Source organism: Petaurus breviceps, unplaced genomic scaffold (assembly GCF_028583685.1).
Source record: "Petaurus breviceps papuanus isolate PSGF00001 unplaced genomic scaffold, PetGlider_PUasm1.0 227, whole genome shotgun sequence".
NCBI classification, from domain to species: Eukaryota; Metazoa; Chordata; class Mammalia; order Diprotodontia; family Petauridae; genus Petaurus; species Petaurus breviceps.
Genome location: NW_027185896.1, coordinates 2,385,308 through 2,392,360, shown reverse-complemented (window position 1 = coordinate 2,392,360; position 7,053 = coordinate 2,385,308). Strand labels below are relative to the sequence as shown.

At 35.3% G+C, this 7,053-nt stretch overlaps 1 long non-coding RNA gene across 1 annotated transcript; it reads left to right on the top strand.

Annotated features, from left to right (window-relative positions):
* Window positions 1-1,127: 1,127 nt before the first annotated feature.
* LOC138166921 (uncharacterized) lies at window positions 1,128-6,759 on the top strand. Its single transcript, XR_011169773.1, has 3 exons — window positions 1,128-1,240; window positions 3,303-3,462; window positions 6,028-6,759. It is a non-coding gene; the product is annotated as an uncharacterized lncRNA (long non-coding RNA).
* Window positions 6,760-7,053: the final 294 nt, after the last annotated feature.

Genomic DNA, 7,053 nt, shown 5'->3' with positions numbered 1-7,053 from the left:
AGGGGGACCCATGTGACATGAAGTGATGGGGTATGTGTCTATATTCCATATAGGATCAACTGGATATTTATCAATATTCCTTCTTATATTGCCAACTAATGTCCCAGAGGGTAGCTAACTCTGAGTGTTATCTCTGACAGTTTGAGTATCTTCCCAATTCTATTAGCTCAAGCCCTCATTCTGGTGGGCTCGCCTTAATAACAATTGATAGTATCAATTAGTATATTCCTTTTGTCATCCATTGATTCATTAAATAATGCCACAGTATCACAAAACCAATTGATATCATATACATATATACACACATAATACACATACATACCTATAAAAGAGATATTTCTAAAATATACACACATTATATATACATTGTGTAATTTACATATAAATAGTTTACATATATATTTTATACATATAATACATTTTACATATAAATACACAAATGTGTATAATGTGCGTGTGTGTATCACAAATATTCACTGAAAACATATAGCAAGACCTAAAGCACAAAAATTTCCCCCCGAACTGTTCCATGTTATCCCTTCTACCACCTTGGTATCTGAGGGGAGGAGGCTCAAACTTTAAGTGACTATCACAAATTATTAGCCTTAAAGTTCATTTATACGTGTAGCATGGCTGCTAGATGAGTGACTCCCTTGCTGCAGGGCATGACTTTTGAAATATGGAATTGATGGTTTGATCTTCTGATTATCTAGATCCATTAGTCACTCTGGGATCTCTCTAGGCCTGGTTACCAGAAAGCTGAGGTATGAACTCCAATTCCTGGACATCTTACCCCTCCCTCGTCCAACATTTTGAAGCTCACAGTATCTTGATTAATTGCAATACTTCCTAAACCAAGAGCAAGAAATAGTAAGACACAACAGAAAGAGAAGTAATGGAAGGGCCAAGAGCTCATGAGCCACACCCTGGGTGGGGAGGTTCTGAGGCTTATAGCTTGTCTTTCCTCGGTTACCACCAACAAAGAGAGAAATCAAATTGCCTGATTAATGTCTTTTGTATGCATACCAGTTTTGATTCAGCAGCCAACTGAAAGGTCCCTTTTAGCCACACAGTAAGCATGCAGGAAACAATCATAGGATACATGTTTATGTGGCTTAATCCACATAGAGGAGGGGAGGTTTTTTTAGGCAGTATCTGCTATGCATGCTAATAAGGAATAGTATCTGACTGACCAATAAGTAACATGTTACATGTACAAGGAAGATGTCTAGCTCCAAAGGTAGGTGTATGCATTAATGATTTATTTATAGAAGTACAAAAGAGGCAAAATTCAGCCAGGCGGTAGAGTGGATAAAGTGCTGGATCTGGACTCAGGAAGGACTGAGTTCAAATCTACCTTCAGACACTTACCAGGCTCAGTTTCATTATCTGTAAAATGAAGATAATAATAACAATCGCCTCCCATAGTTGTTAGGAGGATAAAATGAGATAATATTTAAAAAGCGCTTTGAAAACCTTAAAGTGCTATATAAAGGCAAGCTATTGTTTATTATTGTTATTATTATTACATGTTGACTGGGAGCCTAGTTTTATATGTCTCCTAGTTGGAAATAAAGAAACTATGTATGCTACTGAGAGACAAACAACTGACCTGTTTGAGGGTACTCACCAGGCTGAATTGTACAGAGAGAACATACTGATCACCTCCTTTGCAAGAGCTAAGCAGATACTTAGCTCAGGAGCTATTCAAATAGGGTTGGGGAGAAGAGCAAAAAATGTCAGGGCTTTTAAAGTTTTTATATAATTTTATTTGTGTCATTAAATATTTTTAATTACATTAAAATTTTTTAACATTCAAATGTTTTAAAAAATTTTTTGAGTTAGAGATTCTCTCCCTCCCTCCTACCCATCCCCCACATCTTGAAAAGGAAAGCAATATGATATTGATTATACATGTGAAGTTATGCAAAACACATTTCCATATTATCCATGTTGCTAAAGAAAACATACAAAACCAAGGACAGAAAGAAAGAGAGAGAGACAGACAGACAGACAGAGACAGAGACAGAGAGAGAGAGAAAGAAAGGAAGGAATAAAGGAGGGATTGAGGGGAGGAAGAAAATGACAGCTTTCATTATTATGAGGGGGGATAGGAAAGAAAAAAATAAAACCAGAGTAATAATACTCTGGTGATATTTCAACATTTCTCCCTTTGTCTTGAATATAATAATTCAAATATAAATTTTCTTTTCATTGTGAAAGAATTATTCTTTAAGAGCCCCTTTAATAACTTATTTACTCAAGTGGTCATGGAAAGATTTAGATATTATAATGCAGATGAATCAAAATCAAATAGAAATGAATTCCTGAGTTGCGTATTGACTTAGAAAATCACAAATTAACATTATCTACCTTGAATTTTTATTTATTTTGTTAAGCATTTCCCAATTATAGTTTCATCTGGTTTGACTTCACTAGGCAGTTTTGCAGGCTGCATATGCCTTGCAGGCCTCAAGTTTGACATATGTGTTGCAGATTATTTTAGTACACAAAGGGGTGTTTTGTTCCTTATATCTTGACATTTCACATAGGGCTATGGACATGTAGATGATTAATCAATATTTGCTATAGAGAACTTTAATACAAAATTTTTAACATAGATGGGTTAAAAAAAGCTAAATCTCAATGGGTCTATGATATGCTTTCAGATGGTGTATAAATTATTCTATTCTGTTTTTATTATTTAGATTTGAGAGAACAATTACCAGAATCCAATTAGAGAAAGAATTCAGACTTCCAGAAAAGCAACAGGATTGTGAGGCAGGGGTGGACAAACAGAGCCTCTTCCCCTAACTACTAATCCAAGTAGAGCTCTTTCCTTATAATTATGTCCTGAATTCTTCTAACTTACTCTTTTTGTTGTAGTCTCACTCTTCTTACCCTACATTCAAGAGTGTACGGACAGATACACTTAGGGGTGTTCTGATAACAGGACATGCCTTTAATTTTAATTTACACCAATAACATTTTCTCCATCATTTTCTTAAATCAAGACAACAGACAAAATGATCAATCTAGCCCTGATTTGTAACATTTGTTCTTTTCCATGGCATAAATGTAAGCATGGTAACTTATCAATTTGCTCTCATGAGCTAATTGGAACTGTCTCCAGTATACCCAGGATATAGTCATCAGAGAATTCACTATCCTACATTGGTTGATTTATGTTTAATGTTGTATGAACTTTTCAGCAGGTAGATAAAATGATTTTTTTATGTATTTGGTTATATGTATTTGGTATGGCAACATCTATTGAAAACTTTGTCCTTAAATTTTTATAGATCACTGTTGTGTCTGAGCAATTATGGATCTGGTTAGTGAAGGTGCAGAGCATAGAAAGCATCCAGAGATAGCTGTGGTGCCAGTGGAAGCAGCAAATTTCAAAACAGCTCTCTGATCAGTATTCCTGGATGAGATGATATGTCAGGTGGATTTTCAATGGTAATAATAGCATGGCCTGCCAACAGAAGCTTTTCCCAAATTCTCTTTAAATTTATGATATAGATGGTATTATTCTTTCTTTTCTAGATATACTGTTCCTTATAGCTACATACTAATAGCACAAGAATACATTTTTTTTGCTGGCTGAACTACTTTGTTATTTCTCTGATATCTCCACCATGACCCCATTTTGGTTACCTTTGACTGATCCTGCTTTTCAGCTTCCCTTTTATGTTTCGTCTTTCCCCATTAAATTATAAGTTCCTTGTGGGCAGAGGTCTTTTTTTTATATGTGTATCCCCAGTACTTAGCACAGTGTAGTAGGGACTTGGTGTTTATTGACCATTAATTTTTAATTAAGATATATAGCTCTTTGTCATACCTGAAATTCAGCTCTCAGCAGAACCTAGCCAGAAAGGGGGAAAAATAGATGTCTGAATTTGGAGGAAACATATTTTAAGGTTTTTACTTTCAACTTTGAAAGTCAATATAATAAAAATGAATAGAAAACCAGTTTTGTAGTCAAGCAGATATAAATTCCATTCTTATCTCTGATCCATAATAGCTATAATGGCCCTAGGCAAATCACTTAACTGGCAGTTTTGTAAGACTATCAATTATGTAGCAAGTGTTGAGCTCATTAGCATTGAAAGAAGGATTTTCCTAATCAAGAGTATTCAATTTCTCTACACCAGTGAAAAAGCAAATCCTGTTTATTTGACAGATACATGATATAACTATAGCCGTATAGCTCATTGACAAGATCCCTTATGAAACATAATTTGATAAAGATAGGTATAGATATAGATATATAAATATGATTTATATTGATATAGCAACAGTGCTGGACTTATTCTTTAAATCCACACAGGTCAGCGGATTGGGTTTCCCAAACTCAGCTACCATTTTTTCCCTCCGTGTTCTGAGGGAAGCACTTAGATTCTTGGGGTTTTCTGGTACAGTTATCCCTTCCACATCACAGAGATTAGGGGCACAGTCTCCCCTCAATGTGGAAAATCCACATAAAATCTTTTAGATTTCCTTTGTATCAGAGAAGATTTGAATTATTATGGTATCAAAAGATAAAAATATGTTGATGTTATGCAAGCCTATGTCTATTTTATGCATTTTTGAGTTTCTAAACTTTTTCTATATCGTCTGCTTGCCTTCACGTGTTGTTTGTGGCTTACGCAAAACTTCCCCAAATAATTTCTTAGCTGACCTGCGATATATCAAAAGTGGGATGGGGAAAATCATGATGTGGGAGGAATAACTGTATTATCATTCATGTGCTCCAAGCAGTGTGTCCAAATGTCATTTAATCAAGTTAACAGTCATTAGAATTTATAATAGTATATTTACTGAGAAGGTATAGCAAGGAACAAAGTACAAAAACTGTTCCCCTCCCCAACAATGAACCACAGGCACTCTTCTCTCTCTACAATAGTGAGGAGAATAAACTCAAATTAAATCAACTGTTACAAAACAAACCCTCTCCAGCTGAGAATGGTGGTAGTGGTGGTTATATTTCCTGACCCAGGGACCCCTTTTCTCCATCTATGAAGTCAACAAGTTCACTTTTGGGTGTGGCAGAAGGGATGAATAAATATATTAGTTATCAATTCAACTCTTTCAGGGAAGAGAAAGTAAGAAATTATCTTCCTAATTCTTTTATATCGTAAACTATGTGGCAGAGTAGATAGAGCCGTGGACCTAGAGTCTAAAAAACCTGAGTTCAAAACCATACTCATACTTATTAGCTGTGTGACCCTGAACAAATACTTCATTTAAACTTTCTTAGACTCAGTTCCCTCATCTATAAGATGGGGGTAAAAATAATAGCATCTTTGGATTGTTCTGAGATTAAATTGAGAAATATTTGTATAGCTCTTTGGAAACCTTAGAGTTATATATAAATACATTATGATTATGATTATTATTTCACCTCTCATTTCTGGGTCAACATCAATTTTAGAGGTTTTTTATCTCTACATATTAATCTATTAGGAAATACAGAAGCTACTTACTTACAGCTTCTCTGAAATGGAGATGTAAAGGCTTCCTCTAGCATACATTTCCAGAAGCAGACTCACCAAGTCTCCATTTGGATGGGCAGAAGGAGGATGGCACTGGGTATGGTCTAAGATTTTGACCTCATTGATAAGGTCCCTTATAACACAGATACACACACACACACATATATAAACTTAGAAATAATAAAATATTATATTTAAATAGCATCTTTTGAGGCTTATAAAGCACTCTGATTAAAATAACAGTGAAGTAGATAGTTTCAATCTCATTATAGCTAATATTTATATATTGCTTTATGGTTTGCAGAGGAATGTACATTTATTATCTTATGCAATCATTTTATGAACAAAGACATGGAAGCAGAAGGACTGAAGGACTGATAAAGAATTTGGGTATAATAGGAAAAGAGCTCAGAGTTTTTTTTAATAGTATTTTATTTTTTTCCCCAGTTGCATGTCAAAAATAGTTTTACAAGATTTTGAGTTGCAATTTTTTCTCCCTCCCTCCTTCCTCTCCCTTCTTGATCCAAAGGAAAATATGAGAGAGAAGAGGTATTAGACAGACTACCAAACTGAAGGTCTACAGAACCCATTTTGCTGACCTCATTGTTGCATGCCTATGAAACCCGGACAGTACACCAGTGCCATGCCAGAAAATTGAATTGCTTCCATTTGAATTGTCTTAAGAAGATTCTGAAGATCACCTGGCAGGATAAGGTACCAGAAATTGAGGTCCTTCCTTGAACTGAACTGCCAAGCATTCAAACTCTGCTTCAGAGAGCATGTTATTTGAATGCAAAATGTACACTTGCCAAAAAGACTGTTTTATGGAAAAATCACACAGGGTAAGTATTTACATGGTGGTCAGAAGAAGCAATACAAGGACACTCAAGGTCTCTCTCAGATTGTGTAACATAGGAGACAATAGCATAGGACTTCTCAGCATGGCAAGCCCACATCAGAGAGGGTTCTGGGCTCTATGAACAAAGCAGAATTGAAATAGCTCAAAGGAAATGCAGGATGTGCAAATTGAGAGTGTCTACCCCAAATGTTCACAGGGACTATTTGTGCCTGACCTGTGGTAGAACATTCTAAGCTGATACTGGTCTGATCAGCCACAGTCAAATATATTGACAAAGTGATGTCATTTTGGTCCTCTTAGAGAATGGACAACAACTAGTTAGACCAGTCTGAAAATGATAGGCAGATTGATATAGATTATAGATGTGCTATCATGTAAAAATATTTCCATATGAGTCACATTGTGAAAGAAGAAGTGAATCAAAAGGGAAAAAAAAAACACGCAAAAAAAATAAAGTGAAAAAATATGCTTTGATCTGCATTCAGACTCCATTGATTCTTTATCTGGATATGGATAGCATTTTACTTCCTGAATTCTTTGTACTTGTCTTGGGTCATTGTGTTGCTGAGAAGAGCTGAGTCATTCATAGTTGATCATTACAATTTTGCCGATACTGTGAACAATGTTTTCTTAGTTCTGCTCATTTCACTTTGCATCAGTTTGTACAAGTCCTTCCAGGTTTTTCTGAAATCTGCC